This window comes from Euprymna scolopes, chromosome 32, assembly GCF_053919585.1.
Source record: "Euprymna scolopes isolate OS-2025 chromosome 32, ASM5391958v1, whole genome shotgun sequence".
Classification (NCBI taxonomy): domain Eukaryota; kingdom Metazoa; phylum Mollusca; class Cephalopoda; order Sepiida; family Sepiolidae; genus Euprymna; species Euprymna scolopes.
The window spans coordinates 92,059,031-92,077,126 of record NC_136513.1 but is presented as its reverse complement, the minus strand read 5'-3'; the positions used below and the strand labels follow the sequence as shown (position 1 = coordinate 92,077,126).

General features: G+C 31.6%; 1 non-coding gene across 1 annotated transcript; it reads right to left on the bottom strand.

Moving 5' to 3' along the window:
• Window positions 1–17,744: 17,744 nt before the first annotated feature.
• On the bottom strand, window positions 17,745–17,840 carry Trnam-cau (transfer RNA methionine (anticodon CAU)). Its single transcript has 2 exons — window positions 17,804–17,840; window positions 17,745–17,780 (listed from the first exon to the last, which is right to left on the bottom strand). It is a non-coding gene; the product is annotated as a tRNA-Met (tRNA).
• Window positions 17,841–18,096: the final 256 nt, after the last annotated feature.

Genomic DNA, 18,096 nt, shown 5'->3' with positions numbered 1-18,096 from the left:
CATCGCCACAGTGTTTCATCCCTGTGCCTGTTTTACAAGTACTATAACGGAATGTGTTCTGATGAACTCATAGCACTTGTACCCTCTCGACGTACATATCTCCGACAAACCTGGCAAATAGCAAAATCCCATCTCTTCATAACAAAGATCCCATCTCTTCATAACAAAGATCCTTGGATGTCGAAAAGCCTTCTACTCTAATAGCTTCTTCTCTCGACCTGCTAAACTTTGGAATTCCCTCCCTGTTACCCGTTTCCCTAATTGTGCTGACATGCAGTGGTTTAAGTGTAATGTAAACGAACATCTCACTCCTCTCCCCTAAACATAATCCCAAATAGAAAACTCTTATGTCCAAGTGGCGATATGCATTGTTTGGGGATGAACATGACTCGGAAAAAAAGTAAACTCTCAAAAAAGGATTGGAAGCAAAGATTAATTGTAGAGACCCGTCAGCACACCCTCACAAACGAGGTAGTGTTAAGCAACAAGTGTTTATCTTGCCCCCACCCCACCCCACGGCAGAAAGATGCGACACAAGGTTGGGAAAATGGGATTTGAAGAGCCAGCACCTCAGAGGAAGAGTATTCTGGGCTGCAAAATATGCTTGAGCAACTCCGTTGGTATTCCCTAGTAGGGGCGTCTCAGATGATTAGCAAGAAACTAACCTCTTCTCAAAAGGTGAAAAGATAATGACTGGGAGGGTAGACTTCCGAAAACTGCTCAGGTCACAGGACCATACACCTCAGGCAACAGGGAACAATCTATTTCAAAAATGACTTAGATTCTGCTCGTTTTGGAGTTGAGGAGAAATCGCAAAGCATTAAATGACAAGTAGTATGCAAAATAATCCGATTCGAAAGGAGAAGGTAATGCCTGGGAATAAAATTATGAGTATGTGATTTTTAGGCACTGCCAAACGAATGTGAAGAAAAGGACGCATGATCCTGTGACGTCAGACTTGTGTTAACTATACGAACTATTGAAAAGGAGAAGCGACTTAATGATTTTTTAAAACCTTCGTTTATCTTCTGCAAACTGCAATTAATAATTAATCTTTGTTATAATTTTGTTAGGAGGGAAGGGCCTCACTCATAAGGGAAAGACGACAAGACACGGTAGTTAATCTCGATAAGTGACATATATGTGTACCTTTATTAGGTCCGCCATGACAGTCTTTTTCTCTCTCCTTCCTAGAGAGCTCGGGTCAAGGGACATAACTCGGTATTATATTTACATGTTATTTTTTTATTATTTATTTATTTATTTTTTTTTATTATCCAAGCTGGAAGTCCTTAAATCTAGACGGTAATCGTTTGTTACGGACAGGTCTAGACCTAGCTTCAGATCTTTCGTTCTGTATTATATCTGTCATTTCCAAGGGTTAGTTTTTTATTTGAGTACCTGGTGTAGAAGGTGGGGGTGGTGTTATTTGTATTTGAGGGTTGTTGCAATATTTTGGACTTGTAATGGGGTATGATCCCACACAGTCGGACGATTCTATTTATAAACGATGCTGTGCTGCTAGGAACTGACGAATCAAATTAATTCACGTTCTGCTACCAACCAATCAGAAACCAGAATTGCTTCATAAATATTAAACCTTTTCTGGAGCAATTTCACATGTTTTTTTCCGTCTCGACACGGTAAGAATATTTTGCTCTGTGGAACTGTCTATTGCAAACAAGTTACCTCTCAGGACTTGTGTGTAACAACGAACCATCGGAAATTGTTCTGTGTACTGCAAACCAGTCACCTCTCAAGACTTGTTTAGAACAATGAATCATCGGAAACGTTTCTGAAACTAAACATGGCTTACACTTCTAGAGGTTATGCGCCCAGCGTGCGTCTTTATTTTGATGGATCCGAATCAAAATTCGAATTGTGGCAAGTTAAATTTCTAGTATATCTACGAATCCAAAGGCTACACAAAGTACTTCAAACATAACCTGAAAACAGAAACGACCCCAACTTCATTGAAAAGAACGTAACTCTCTTTGCGGAATTAATACAGTGCTTCGATGACCGAAGTCTATCACTGGTAATGAGAGAAGCCCTGGACGATGGCTGCAAAGCATTAAACATATTGAGAGAGCATTATTTATCGAAAGGAAAACCCAAAATTATTTCTTTATACACTGAACTGACCTCTCTAAAACGAATGGAAGCCGAAACTATTACTGATTATATTATAAGAGCCGAAACGACTGCAAATTCTTTAAAAATGTCTGGTAAAGTTATAATTGACAGTCTGTGGTGGTATGTTGCAATGGAGTAGCAGTGCTTTTGCCACTTTGTCCGTATCCAATGAACCATTGGGGCTAATATTTATTGTTAATATCCTCTTCATGTGCTTGACAGCTGCCTCGGCTCTGCCATTGCTTTGTGGATAATATGCCGATGAGACTCGAAGAGATATGCCCCATGTTTTGAGAAATATCCTCGACTCATCAGAGTTGTATTAGGGTCCACTGTCACAAACAATTTCCTCCGGCACACCATAATTCATGAAATACCTGCGTAAGATATTGCATACTGTGGAGATCCTGGCGTCTTGTTGTCCAACCTGAATATCTGTCATCATATATCATATATTTCCATCCAGCCATGTTTAAAATATCTGTTACTGTCGACTGGAAAGGGTAGTCTGGGTGGACAGGCTCTATTGCGGGTTCTTTATCGTTTGATGGGGCAATTTCATTACAGCGCTTGCACTGATTGCACTTTTCCTGCAATTGTGCTCCCATACCAGGCCAAAAAAAACGTTGTCTGGCATTGCTTCTCATATTGTTGACCTCCAGATGGCCAACATGGAGTTGGTCAATGAGTTCACAGCGTAAGCTTTTTGGAATTAATATGTGGCCTTCCTTGAATACTAGAGTCTGACCCGTGTATAGGTCGCTTCACATATTCCAGAATTCTTTAACATTTGGCTGTAGAAGATCCTTGTGTTCAGGGAATCCCTTTTCTATTGCTTCCACGAGGTTTAGGTATTGGTGATCCATCATGGCTTCTTGCTGTATGCGTTCCATCTTGATAGGAGATGTTTCTTGGTTGTATCGGGATTATATTCCAGCTTGCAAAGCTTCTTCCATGCTGTCCGATTCAGCTGCTGCGACTTTCGTGGTAGGTGTAGGGATACGGGACATGGCATTTGCTCTACCATTGGCGTTGCCTGGTATTGATATGGCCCTGAACTGGTACATCAGGGTCTGCTCTCTGATATCTAAAATCCTGGGATTTTTTATTTCGTCCAAGCTACAATCATTAAATATTGATACAAGGGGTTTGTGGTCAATAGCAAGTATCAGGTGGAGGCAACCTAAAGCAAGTTAAGTTTTTGTTCAATACGTGTATTGTTGTTCAATATGTGTATTGTTGTTCAATACGTGTATTGTTGTTCAATATATGTATTGTTGTTCAATACGTGTATTGTTGTTCAATACGTGTATTGTTGTTCAATATATGTATTGTTGTTCAATACGTGTATTGTTGTTCAATATGTGTATTGTTGTTCAATACGTGTATTGTTGTTCAATACGTGTATTGCTGTTCGATATGTGTATTGTTGTTCAATACGTGTATTGTTGTTCGATATGTGTATTGTTGTTCAATATGTGTATTGTTGTTCAATACGTGTATTGTTGTTCAATACGTGTATTGTTGTTCAATACGTGTATTGTTGTTCAATATGTGTATTGTTGTTCGATACGTGTATTGTTGTTCGATACGTGTATTGTTGCTCAATACATGTATTGTTGCTAAATATGTGTATTGTTGTTCAATATGTGTATTGTTGTTCAATATATGTATTGTTGTTATATATGTGTATTGTTGTTCAATACGTGTATAGTTGTTCAATATGTATATTGTTGTTCAATACGTGTATTGTTGTTCAATACGTGTATTGTTGTTCAATATATGTATTGTTGTTCAATACGTGTATTGTTGTTCAATATGTGTATTGTTGTTCAATACGTGTATTGTTGTTCGATATGTGTATTGTTGTTCAATACGTGTATTGTTGTTCAATACGTGTATTGTTGTTCAATATATGTATTGTTGTTCAATACGTGTATTGTTGTTCAATATGTGTATTGTTGTTCAATACGTGTATTGTTGTTCAATACGTGTATTGTTGTTCGATATGTGTATTGTTGTTCAATACGGGTATTGTTGTTCGATATGTGTATTGTTGTTCAATACGTGTATTGTTGTTCGATATGTGTATTGTTGTTCAATACGTGTATTGTTGTTCAATATATGTATTGTTGTTCAATACGTGTATTGTTGTTCAATATATGCATTGTTGTTCAATACGTGTATTGTTGTTCAATATATGTATTGTTGTTCAATACGTGTATTGTTGTTCAATACGTGTATTGTTGTTCAATATATGCATTGTTGTTCACTATGTGTATTGTTTTTCAATACGTGTATTGTTGTTCGATATGTGTATTGTTGTTCAATATGTGTATTGTTGTTCAATATGTGTATTGTTGTTCAATACATGTATTGTTGTTCAATATGTGTATTGTTGTTCAATACATGTATTGTTGTTCAATACGTGTATTGTTGTTCAATATGTGTATTGATGTTCAATACGTGTATTGTTGTTCAATATGTGTATTGTTGTTCAATATGTGTATTGTTGTTCAATACGTGTATTGTTATTACATATATGTATTGTTGTTCAATACGTGTATTGTTGTTCAATATGTGTATTGTTTTTCAATACGTGTATTGTTGTTCAATATATGTATTGTTGTTCAATACGTGTATTGTTGTTCAATACGTGTATTGTTGTTCAATACGTGTATTGTTGTTCAATACGTGTATCGTTGTTCAATACGTGTATTGTTGTTCAATACGTGTATTGTTGTTCAATATATGTATTGTTGTTCAATATGTGTATTGTTGTTCAATACGTGTATTGTTGTTCGATGTGTGTATTGTTGTTCAATATGTGTATTGTTGTTCAATATGTATTGTTGTTAAATACGTGTATTGTTGTTCAATACGTGTGTTGTTGTTCAATATGTGTATTGATGTTCAATACGTGTATAGTTGTTCAATATGTGCATTGTTGTTCAATATATGTATTGTTGTTCAATACGTGTATTGTTGTTCAATATGTGTATTGTTGTTCAATATATGTATTGTTGTTCAATACATGTATTGTTATTCAATACGTGTATTGTTGTTCATTACGTGTATTGTTGTTCAATATATGTATTGTTGTTCAATATGTGTATTGTTGTTCAATACGTGTATTGTTGTTCAATATATGTATTGTTGTTCAATACATGTATTGTTGTTCAATATGTGTATTGTTGTTAGATATGTGTATTGTTGTTCAATATGTGTATTGTTGTTCAATATGTGTACTGTTGTTCGATACGTGTATTGTTGTTCAATACGTGTATTGTTGTTCAATATGTGTATTGATGTTCAATACGTGTATTGTTTTCAATACGTGTATAGTTGTTCAATATGTGTATTGTTGTTCAATATATGTATTGTTGTTCAATACGTGTATTGGTGTTCAATACGTGTATTGTTGTTCAATACGTGTATTGTTGTTCAATATATGTATTGTTGTTCAATACGTGTATTGTTGTTCAATACGTGTATTGTTGTTCAATATATGTATTGTTGTTCAATACGGGTATTGTTATTCAATACGTGTATTGTTGTTCAATACGTGTATTGTTGTTCAATATATGTATTGTTGTTCAATATGTGTATTGTTGTTCAATACGTGTATTGTTGTTCAATATATGTATTGTTGTTCAATACATGTATTGTTGTTCAATATGTGTATTGTTGTTCGATATGTGTATTGTTGTTCAATATGTGTATTGTTGTTCAATATGTGTATTGTTGTTCGATACGTGTATTGTTGTTCAATACATGTATTGTTGTTCAATATGTGTATTGATGTTCAATACGTGTATTGTTTTCAATACGTGTATAGTTGTTCAATATGTGTATTGTTGTTCAATATATGTATTGTTGTTCAATACGTGTATTGTTGTTCAATACGTGTATTGTTGTTCAATACGTGTATTGTTGTTCAATATATGTATTGTTGTTCAATACGTGTATTGCTGTTCAATACGTGTATTGTTGTTCAATACGTGTATTGTTGTTCAATATATGTATTGTTGTTCAATACATGTATTGTTGTTCAATATGTGTATTGTTGTTCAATATATGTATTGTTGTTCAATATATCTATTGTTGTTCAATACGTGTATTGTTGTCTGATATGTGTATTGTTGTTCAATACGTGTATTGTTGTTCAATATGTGTAATATTGTTCAATACGTGTATTGTTGTTCAATACGTGTATTGTTGTTCAATACGTGTATTGTTGTTCAATATATGTATTGTTGTTCAATACGTGTATTGTAGTTCAATACGTGTATTGTTGTTCAATATGTGTATTGTTGTTCAATATATGTATTGTTGTTCAATATGGGTATTGTTGTTCAATACGTGTATTGTTATTCAATATATGTATTGTTGTTCAATACGTGTATTGTTGTTCAATATGTGTATTGTTGTTCAATACGTGTATTGTTGTTCAATATATGTATTGTGGTTCAATACGTGTATTGTTGTTCAATACGTGTATTGTTGTTCAATACGTGTATTGTTTTCAATACGTGTATTGTTGTTCAATACGTGTATTGTTGTTCAATATATGTATTGTTGTTCAATACGTGTATTGTTGTTCAATACGTGTATTGTTGTTCGATATGTGTATTGTTGTTCAATATGTGTATTGTTGTTCAATATGTGTATTGTTGTTAAATACGTGTATTGTTGTTCAATACGTGTATTGTTGTTCAATATGTGTATTGATGTTCAATACGTGTATAGTTGTTCAATATGTGTATTGTTGTTCAATACGTGTATTGTTGTTCAATAAGTGTATTGTTGTTCAATATGTGTATTATTGTTCAATATATGTATTGTTGTTCAATACGTGTATTGTTGTTCAATACGTGTATTGTTGTTCAATATATGTATTGTTGTTCAATACGTGTATTGTTGTTCAATACGTGTATTGTTGTTCAATACGTGTATTGTTGTTCAATATATGTATTGTTGTTCAATATGTGTATTGTTGTTCAATACGTGTATTGTTGTTTAATATATGTATTGTTGTTCAATACATGTATTGTTGTTCAATATGTGTATTGTTGTTCGATATGTGTATTATTGTTCAATATATGTATTGTTGTTCAATACGTGTATTGTTGTTCAATACGTGTATTGTTGTTCAATATATGTATTGTTGTTCAATACGTGTATTTTTGTTCAATACGTGTATTGTTGTTCAATACGTGTATTGTTGTTCAATATATGTATTGTTGTTCAATATGTGTATTGTTGTTCAATACGTGTATTGTTGTTCAATATATGTATTGTTGTTCAATACATGTATTGTTGTTCAATATGTGTATTGTTGTTCGATATGTGTATTGTTGTTCAATATGTGTATTGTTGTTCAATATGTGTATTGTTGTTCGATACGTGTATTGTTGTTAAATACGTGTATTGTTGTTCAATATGTGTATTGATGTTCAATACGTGTATTGTTTTCAATACGTGTATAGTTGTTCAATATGTGTATTGTTGTTCAATATATGTATTGTTGTTCAATACGTGTATTGTTGTTCAATACGTGTATTGTTGTTCAATATATGTATTGTTGTTCAATATGTATATTGTTGTTCAATACGTGTATTGTTGTTCGATATGTGTATTGTTGTTCAATATATGTATTGTTGTTCAATACGTGTATTGTTGTTCAATACGTGTATTGTTTTTCAATACGTGTATTGTTGTTCAATATATGTATTGTTGTTCAATACGTGTATTGCTGTTCAATACGTGTATTGTTGTTCAATACATGTATTTTTGTTCAATATATGTATTATTGTTCAATATGTCTATTGTTGTTCAATACGTGTATTGTTGTCTGATATGTGTATTGTTGTTCAATACGTGTATTGTTGTTCAATATGTGTATAGTTGTTCAATACGTGTATTGTTGTTCAATACGTGTATTGTTGTTCAATACGTGTATTGTTGTTCAATATGTGTATTATTGTTCAATATATGTATTGTTGTTCAATACGTGTATTGTTGTTCAATACGTGTATTGTTGTTCAATATATGTATTGTAGTTCAATACGTGTATTGTTGTTTAATATGTGTATTGTTGTTCAATATATGTATTGTTGTTCAATATGTGTATTGTTGTTCAATACGTGTATTGTTATTTAATCTATGTATTGTTGTTCAATACGTGTATTGTTGCTCAATATGTGTATTGTTGTTCAATACGTGTATTGTTGTTCAATATATGTATTGTTGTTCAATACGAGTATTGTTGTTCAATACGTGTATTGTTGTTCAATACGTGTATTGTTGTTCAATATGTGTATTGCTGTTCAATACGTGTATTGTTGTTCAATACGTGTATTGTTGTTCAATATGTGTATTGTTGTTCAATATGTATATTGTTGTTCAATACGTGTATTGTTGTTCGATATGTGTATTGTTGTTCAATATGTGTATTGTTGTTCAATATGTGTATTGTTGTTCAATACGTGTATTGTTGTTCAATATGTGTATTGATATTCAATACGTGTATTGTTGTTCAATACGTGTATAGTTGCTCAATATGTGTATTGTTGTTCAATATATGTATTGTTGTTCAATACGTGTATTGCTGTTCAATACGTGTATTGTTGTTCAATACGTGTATTGTTGTTCAATATATGTATTGTTGTTCAATACGTGTATTGCTGTTCAATACGTGTATTGTTGTTCGATATGTGTATTGTTGTTCACTATGTGTATTGTTGTTCAATATGTGTATTGTTGTTCAATACGTGTATTGTTGTTCAATATGTGTATTGTTATTCAATATGTGTATTGATGTTCAATACGTGTATTGTTGTTCAATACGTGTAGAGTTGATCAATATGTGTATTGTTGTTCAATACGTGTATTGTTGTTCAATACTTTTATTGTTGTTCAATATATGTATTGTTGTTCAATATGTGTATTTTTTGTTCAATATGTGTATTGTTGTTCAATACGTGTCTTGTTGTTCAATATATGTATTGTTGTTCAATACGTGTATTGTTGTTCAATATGTGTATTGTTGTTCAATACATGTATTTTTGTTCAATACGTGTATTATTGTTCAATATGTGTATTGTTGTTTAATACGTGTATTGTTGTTCAATACGTGTATTGTTATTCAATATGTGTATTGTTGTTCAATACGTGTATTGTTGTTCAATATATGTATTGTTGTTTAATACGTGTATTGTTGTTCAATATGTGTATTTTTTGTTCAATATGTGTATTGTTGTTCAATACGTGTATTGTTGTTCAATATATGTATTGTTGTTCAATACGTGTATTGTTGTTCAATATGTGTATTGTTGTTTAATACGTGTATTGTTGTTAAATACGTGTATTGTTGTTCAATATGTGTATTGATGTTCAATACGTGTATTGTTTTCAATACGTGTATAGTTGTTCAATATGTGTATTGTTGTTCAATATATGTATTGTTGTTCAATACGTGTATTGTTGTTCAATACGTGTATTGTTGTTCAATATATGTATTGTTGTTCAATATGTATATTGTTGTTCAATACGTGTATTGTTGTTCGATATGTGTATTGTTGTTCAATATATGTATTGTTGTTCAATACGTGTATTGTTGTTCAATACGTGTATTGTTTTTCAATACGTGTATTGTTGTTCAATATATGTATTGTTGTTCAATACGTGTATTGCTGTTCAATACGTGTATTGTTGTTCAATACATGTATTTTTGTTCAATATATGTATTATTGTTCAATATGTCTATTGTTGTTCAATACGTGTATTGTTGTCTGATATGTGTATTGTTGTTCAATACGTGTATTGTTGTTCAATATGTGTATAGTTGTTCAATACGTGTATTGTTGTTCAATACGTGTATTGTTGTTCAATACGTGTATTGTTGTTCAATATGTGTATTATTGTTCAATATATGTATTGTTGTTCAATACGTGTATTGTTGTTCAATACGTGTATTGTTGTTCAATATATGTATTGTAGTTCAATACGTGTATTGTTGTTTAATATGTGTATTGTTGTTCAATATATGTATTGTTGTTCAATATGTGTATTGTTGTTCAATACGTGTATTGTTATTTAATCTATGTATTGTTGTTCAATACGTGTATTGTTGCTCAATATGTGTATTGTTGTTCAATACGTGTATTGTTGTTCAATATATGTATTGTTGTTCAATACGAGTATTGTTGTTCAATACGTGTATTGTTGTTCAATACGTGTATTGTTGTTCAATATGTGTATTGCTGTTCAATACGTGTATTGTTGTTCAATACGTGTATTGTTGTTCAATATGTGTATTGTTGTTCAATATGTATATTGTTGTTCAATACGTGTATTGTTGTTCGATATGTGTATTGTTGTTCAATATGTGTATTGTTGTTCAATATGTGTATTGTTGTTCAATACGTGTATTGTTGTTCAATATGTGTATTGATATTCAATACGTGTATTGTTGTTCAATACGTGTATAGTTGCTCAATATGTGTATTGTTGTTCAATATATGTATTGTTGTTCAATACGTGTATTGCTGTTCAATACGTGTATTGTTGTTCAATACGTGTATTGTTGTTCAATATATGTATTGTTGTTCAATACGTGTATTGCTGTTCAATACGTGTATTGTTGTTCGATATGTGTATTGTTGTTCACTATGTGTATTGTTGTTCAATATGTGTATTGTTGTTCAATACGTGTATTGTTGTTCAATATGTGTATTGTTATTCAATATGTGTATTGATGTTCAATACGTGTATTGTTGTTCAATACGTGTAGAGTTGATCAATATGTGTATTGTTGTTCAATACGTGTATTGTTGTTCAATACTTTTATTGTTGTTCAATATATGTATTGTTGTTCAATATGTGTATTTTTTGTTCAATATGTGTATTGTTGTTCAATACGTGTCTTGTTGTTCAATATATGTATTGTTGTTCAATACGTGTATTGTTGTTCAATATGTGTATTGTTGTTCAATACATGTATTTTTGTTCAATACGTGTATTATTGTTCAATATGTGTATTGTTGTTTAATACGTGTATTGTTGTTCAATACGTGTATTGTTATTCAATATGTGTATTGTTGTTCAATACGTGTATTGTTGTTCAATATATGTATTGTTGTTTAATACGTGTATTGTTGTTCAATATGTGTATTTTTTGTTCAATATGTGTATTGTTGTTCAATACGTGTATTGTTGTTCAATATATGTATTGTTGTTCAATACGTGTATTGTTGTTCAATATGTGTATTGTTGTTTAATACGTGTATTGTTGTTCAATACGTGTATTGTTGTTCAATATGTGTATTGATGTTCAATACGTGTATTGTTGTTCAATACGTGTATTGTTGTTCAATACGTGTATTGTTGTTCAATACGTGTATTGTTGTTCAATACGTGTATTGTTGTTCAATATGTGTATTGTTGTTCGATACGTGTATTGTTGTTCGATACGTGTATTGTTGCTCAATACATGTATTGTTGCTCAATATGTGTATTGTTGTTCAATATGTGTATTGTTGTTCAATATATGTATTGTTGTTCAATATGTGTATTGTTGTTCAATACGTGTATAGTTGTTCAATATGTATATTGTTGTTCAATACGTGTATTGTTGTTCAATACGTGTATTGTTGTTCAATATATGTATTGTTGTTCAATATGTGTATTGTTGTTCAATATGTGTATTGTTGTTCAATACGTGTATTGTTGTTCAATATGTGTATTGTTGTTCAATATATGTATTGTTGTTCAATACATGTATTGTTGTTCAATATGTGTATTGTTGTTCAATACGTGTATTGTTGTTCAATACGTGTATTGTTGTTCGATATGTGTATTGTTGTTCAATACGTGTATTGTTGTTCGATATGTGTATTGTTGTTCAATACGTGTATTGTTGTTCGATATGTGTATTGTTGTTCAATACGTGTATTGTTGTTCAATATATGTATTGTTGTTCAATACGTGTATTGTTGTTCAATATATGCATTGTTGTTCAATACGTGTATTGTTGTTCAATATATGTATTGTTGTTCAATACGTGTATTGTTGTTCAATACGTGTATTGTTGTTCAATATATGCATTGTTGTTCACTATGTGTATTGTTTTTCAATACGTGTATTGTTGTTCGATATGTGTATTGTTGTTCAATATGTGTATTGTTGTTCAATATGTGTATTGTTGTTCAATACATGTATTGTTGTTCAATATGTGTATTGTTGTTCAATACATGTATTGTTGTTCAATACATGTATTGTTGTTCAATATGTGTATTGATGTTCAATACATGTATTGTTGTTCAATATGTGTATTGTTGTTCAATATGTGTATTGTTGTTCAATACGTGTATTGTTATTCAATATATGTATTGTTGTTCAATATGTGTATTGTTGTTCAATACGTGTATTGTTGTTAAATACGTGTATTGTTGTTCAATATATGTATTGTTGTTCAATACGTGTATTGTTGTTCAATACGTGTATTGTTGTTCAATACGTGTATTGTTGTTCAATACGTGTATTGTTGTTCAATACGTGTATTGTTGTATAATATATGTATTGTTGTTCAATATGTGTATTGTTGTTCAATACGTGTATTGTTGTTCGATATGTGTATTGTTGTTCAATATGTGTATTGTTGTTCAATATGTATTGTTGTTAAATACGTGTATTGTTGTTCAATACGTGTATTGTTGTTCAATATGTGTATTGATGTTCAATACGTGTATAGTTGTTCAATATGTGTATTGTTGTTCAATATATGTATTGTTGTTCAATACGTGTATTGTTGTTCAATATGTGTATTGTTGTTCAATATATGTATTGTTGTTCAATACGTGTATTGTTATTCAATACGTGTATTGTTGTTCAATACGTGTATTGTTGTTCAATATATGTATTGTTGTTCAATATGTGTATTGTTGTTCAATACGTGTATTGTTGTTCAATATATGTATTGTTGTTCAATACATGTATTGTTGTTCAATATGTGTATTGTTGTTCGATATGTGTATTGTTGTTCAATATGTGTATTGTTGTTCAATATGTGTATTGTTGTTCGATACGTGTATTGTTGTTCAATACGTGTATTGTTGTTCAATATGTGTATTGATGTTCAATACGTGTATTGTTTTCAATACGTGTATAGTTGTTCAATATGTGTATTGTTGTTCAATATATGTATTGTTGTTCAATACGTGTATTGTTGTTCAATACGTGTATTGTTGTTCAATATATGTATGGTTGTTCAATACGTGTATTGTTGTTCAATATGTGTATTGTTGTTCAATATATGTATTGTTGTTCAATACGTGTATTGTTATTCAATACGTGTATTGTTGTTCAATACGTGTATTGTTGTTCAATATATGTATTGTTGTTCAATATGTGTATTGTTGTTCAATACGTGTATTGTTGTTCAATATATGTATTGTTGTTCAATACATGTATTGTTGTTTAATATGTGTATTGTTGTTCGATATGTGTATTGTTGTTCAATATGTGTATTGTTGTTCAATATGTGTATTGTTGTTCGATACGTGTATTGTTGTTCAATACGTGTATTGTTGTTCAATATGTGTATTGATGTACAATACGTGTATTGTTTTCAATACGTGTATAGTTGTTCAATATGTGTATTGTTGTTCAATATATGTATTGTTGTTCAATACGTGTATTGTTGTTCAATACGTGTATTGTTGTTCAATACGTGTATTGTTGTTCAATATATGTATTGTTGTTCAATACGTGTATTGCTGTTCAATACGTGTATTGTTGTTCAATACGTGTATTTTTGTTCAATATATGTATTGTTGTTCAATATGTCTATTGTTGTTCAATACGTGTATTGTTGTCTGATATGTGTATTGTTGTTCAATACGTGTATTGTTGTTCAATATGTGTAATATTGTTCAATACGTGTATTGTTGTTCAATACGTGTATTGTTGTTCAATAAGTGTATTGTTGTTCAATATGTGTATTATTGTTCAATATATGTATTGTTGTTCAATACGTGTATTGTTGTTCAATACGTGTATTGTTGTTCAATATATGTATTGTTGTTCAATACGTGTATTGTAGTTCAATACGTGTATTGTTGTTCAATATGTGTATTGTTGTTCAATATATGTATTGTTGTTCAATATGTGTATTGTTGTTCAATACGTGTATTGTTATTCAATATATGTATTGTTGTTCAATACGTGTATTGTTGTTCAATATGTGTATTGTTGTTCAATATGTGTATTGTTGTTCAATATGTGTATTGTTGTTCAATATGTGTATTGTTGTTCAATACGTGTATTGTTGTTCAATATGTGTATTGATGTTCAATACGTGTATTGTTGTTCAATACGTGTATTCTTGTTCAATATGTGTATTGTTGTTCAATATGTGTATTGTTGTTCAATATGTGTATTGATGTTCAATACGTGTATTGTTGTTCAATACGTGTATTGTTGTTCAATATGTGTATTGTTGTTCAATATGTGTATTGTTGTTCAATACGTGTATTGTTGTTCAATATGTGTATTGTTGTTCAATATGTGTATTGTAGTTTAATACGTGTATTGTTGTTCAATATGTGTATTGTTGTTCAATATGTGTATTGTTGTTCAATATGTGTATTGATGTTCAATACGTGTATTGTTGTTCAATACGTGTATTGTTGTTCAATACGTGTATTTTTGTTCAATATGTGTATTGATGTTCAATACGTGTATTGTTGTTCAATACGTGTATTGTTGTTCAATATGTGTATTGTTGTTCAATACGTGTATTGTTGTTCAATATGTGTATTGATGTTCAATACGAGTATTGTTGTTCAATACGTGTATTGTTGTTCAATATGTGTATTGTTGTTCAATAGGTGTATTGTTGTTCAATACGTGTATTGTTGTTCAATATGTGTATTGTTGGTCAATACGTGTATTGTTGTTCAATACGTGTATTGTTGTTCAATATGTGTATTGTTGTTCAATATGTGTATTGTTGTTCAATATGTGTATTGTTGTTCAATACGTGTATTGTTGTTCAATATGTGTATTGTTGTTCAATACGTGTATTGTTGTTCTGATATGTTTATTGTTGTTCAATACGTGTATTGTTGTTCAATACGTGTATTGTTGTTCAATATGTGTATTGTTGTTCAATATGTGTATTGTTGTTCAATACGTGTATGGTTGTTCAATATGTGTATTGTTGTTCAATACGTGTATTGTTGTTCAATATGTGTATTGATGTTCAATACGTGTATTGTTGTTAAATACGTGTATTGTTGGAATTTTTTTGTACCAATAGTGCATCCCGCTGTTTACATTTATATTTTTATTCTGGTTCTTATATTTAGTTTTCTGTATTTCGTATGTTATGATTCTTAGTGTGGCTATATATATATATATGTGTATATATATATGTGTATATATATATATATATATATATATATATATATATATATATATATATATATATATATATACAAATGTTTAAAACTGTAATTGCCTTGCATAATTTGTGCAGAATTTGGGTTTCAGTTTTATTTCATTCCACCAAGTTGAAGAACTTATCAAAGCATAGAGTTGATTGGATTCGTCCCTCTTGTAGCACCGGTGTTGATCTAACAAGGCTCTTGTGGTTACGAGGGAACTGAGATATTTTGGTGTTTGCCAGAGATAATATAAGGATGAGGAGGTTGGATGGTAAATTATGTGAACTTCTCAAGCCTTTATACTCTTTTATATGCAAATAGTTAATTATTTTGTGAAATATTCTCCGTTCAAACTTCTGTTGCAACCTTGCATCTGATCATTAGTTTTAAATTTATGAATCTGGTTAGGTACTCCCCTGTTCAAACCTAAAACATGAAGCTTTTCATGTGAATTTTTATAGAATAAGCTTATTTGAATTTTTCTGCTTTTTTGTTCTGATATGTGTTTCCTGGAGTTCTTCTGACCATACATTGTTGTATATGTATATATAAAGAAAAAATTTTTTGTATTGTAAATTTTACAGGTGTCATCCAACTGTAGGTTGACTGCCATTTCCTGTTGGGGGAGAATGCTACCGCTGTTTACATTTATATTTTTATTCTGGTTCTTATATTTGATTTTCTGTATTTCGTATCTTATGATTCTTAGTTTCGTATATTTTGCATTTGTACGAAACTCCCTTTAATTTGAAGAAAAGAGCAATGCTAGCTCCTTGATGACGTCATGAGCCCAGCGCGAAATTCGGCTCTTTTGGAATTCCGGCAACGAGGATATTGGACGTGGGTTCATTGCCCGGGGCTGATAAGGAATTTTGACAAGCCTCCTTTCAAGGAGAATGCCCGGCAAGAATACCTGAACATGCTGAAAGCGAACTTCCGAAGACTTTATTTTACGTGGCTACGGTTTGCATGTAAATGGAAGGAGAGAAATTTTTAAAGGACTTTAAAATGAGAAGAAAAGAAAAAGGCACATGCCTGATGCCTTCAATTTGTGAGTACGTTCCTAAAGTTTATTGCTTATGAGAGAGCCGTGGCCACAACACCGCCGCCCCCGCCTCCCTCCTCGATAAATTTCGGCACGTTACGGAAAAACGGTTATGTTTTTGTAAACTGCTCATGAAAACTGAATTTTTTAGATCAATTAAAAAGCATTAAAAACTACGTAACAAAAATGAACCACATTTGTTTTGAAAATGCCCGCTAAAAATTCCTCCGCAGTGTTACAAGTCATTTTACGCTCGTGTGCACGTGAACGCAAGAACCGAATTACGTGAACAAATACAACGATGCGTTGTAATATTTATTTTTTACTTACGGAAACTAATAAAATGCTGACTTTTTTTTTTTAAATAAATGTGATTTCTCTTAGGTCTGTGCGCATGCGTAATCAGCCGACTTACGCCATTATAGCTGATTTTATAAAGAAAATAATCCCTTAGAAAAATATTAATATCTCCGGAATTATTAATTTGCGACGGATACAGATTCTTTTTTAGCACACCAAAATCTATTAACTTATAATAAAGTTACATTGTGTTACATGTGGGCGGGGGGGAGGGGTAATTCTGTGGTGTATTTTGGAGGTGCCTAGTGATTTTCGCACATATCCCATCTTATCATGCCAATGCTGGATCGATTGCATGAAGCCCTGATCGGTACAGGATGAATATATGTGAGAATTTTTAATTGGTTGACTTGCCGAGGGTAGGTCGGTGGGGAAGAAAGGAGTGCTGGTAGCTGTGACCAACACGGCCGGTGGTCCGTTAATCAAAGAACCTGAGTGCCTATTCCTTACAAGTTAAATAGAGATTCCAGTCACGCGTGAATCTCGTTGAATGAGAGTTGGAGTAGATAAAAAGGGGTGGCCGCTCTACTGTTGTTGTAGTTGTTGTTGTTGTAGTCTTTTAGACAAATTACACTTCGACCATCGTTACCCATTTGTTACTTTTACAAGTCTTTTCTTCCACTTCCCCCTACTCGTCGGTATGCTAATTCCGACATATATGCTTGCATTTTGTTGTACTGTGTTTTGTTTATAGATCAGACTTTAGGTGAGTTTTACACCACGTGACATTTTATTAAAAAAAAAAAAAAAGATCATGCCCCAGGTGAGGATCGAACTCACGACCTTCAGATAACTCGGAGAGTTGTAAATTGATTATGAGACTGACGCGCTGCCTACTGCGCTACCGAGGCACACGAGGAAAATGTGTTAAAAGCATGTTTAACCTCATATACTAAAAATAGGTTACGTGAAATAAAGGAAGGCCGAGTTTCGATTGAGAAAAACTTTCCCCAGTGTCTCTATTTATTTGCCTCCCAACGACGGTTTGACGAAAGGTCATTTTTTTTTTTTTTAATGTGGCAGAAATCGGTAATTCTGCAGTTTATTTCCAAAGTAAATTTAAAAAGTCATTGTTAACATGGGGAAGGGAACTTTGTAAACTCTTAC